We start from the raw sequence: 1,272 nt of genomic DNA on the forward strand, positions 1-1,272 counted from the left end.
CCTCTAATAGAAGATTAAATGAAATAACATATATATAGGACTTATTGTCCTATTCACTTAAAGAAAATAGAAACAAACATTAAAATGCATTTCTTCTTATAAGTGTAAAAGCAAATCAAAAAGACAAAAAATAGAAATGAATATTTCACCAGGGTTACCCCTACAATCCGTTATGAGAACAGTAGGGGAGAATTGTGTCTGAATGCCTGTGATTCAGCCGTAGGTCAGTAGGGGGCGAACACAGGCATTGAAGACTCTGTATAAATGGATCAACTTCCTGGTTGGCCGGCAGTGTGTGGTTTCCTGTCAGCAGTGGCATTAAATCCTCACTCCAGAATTCTGGTTTTGTATGGTTTTATCCCATCTAACTATCATATTATTTAACATTGGTGGTGTTCTAATGACTTCAGTCTTTGAACGTGAATGTTTCTTACAGTTTGTTTGCTCAAACTTCTGATTTCAAAATAAAATCCACGTGTATTCCGTGTCTGCATATTCTGCATGCTACATGTTACCATCCGCTTCCCGAACAGAACAATACTTTGTGACAGTATCTGTGTATAAATAACTGACCTTATATATTTATTAAAAGAGGCTAGCTAGGACTTTGACAAAGTGCTCTGGTGACTTACTCTGAAAATGCAGATGTGTCTGTTCCTTTTCCTGTTGGTGCGACATGATGTAGCTTGACTCCGGAGCAGCTCCAACTGGCACCATGGACTGAACCATGTTAGGCAGATGAGAGGGGGGACAACTAATTTTCAAAAGACATAAATGCATTTCTTTGTTTGTAAAAATAATGTAGCTGTGGAGAGCTTTCCTTTAGGGAAATGTGGACCTTTTAAGCCATGGAAATGGGAGGCTCATGTCCTCAGAGTGGGGGGAAACTCTGCATTTAAAGGTTTTAGAAGGTTAAACAGTGAAACATTTCCATGGTTTTATGAAAAGGTATCAAAGCAGTCTTAAGGAATGTGGCAACATGATGGGTCAGTGGTATGCACTGTTGCCTCACAGCAAGAAGGGTTCAATCATCAGTTCGGACTGAAGATCACAATATGTAACCAGTAGATTGGCTTCTTTTTAAAAATGCTCTGTGTGTTTTTGACATGAGAAAACTGAGGTGTGGTGTGTGCACTTTATGAAATGTTTGTGCACGATCAGGGGGCGAGACTTGAGAGCCTTACATGAGAAATACAGGTGCTGGTCATAAAATTAGAATATCATGAAAAAGTAGATTTATTTCAGTAATTCCATTTAAAAAGTGAAACTTGT

The sequence above is a fragment of the Austrofundulus limnaeus genome, unplaced genomic scaffold (assembly GCF_001266775.1).
Source record: "Austrofundulus limnaeus strain Quisiro unplaced genomic scaffold, Austrofundulus_limnaeus-1.0 Scaffold2283, whole genome shotgun sequence".
Lineage (NCBI taxonomy): Eukaryota > Metazoa > Chordata > Actinopteri > Cyprinodontiformes > Rivulidae > Austrofundulus > Austrofundulus limnaeus.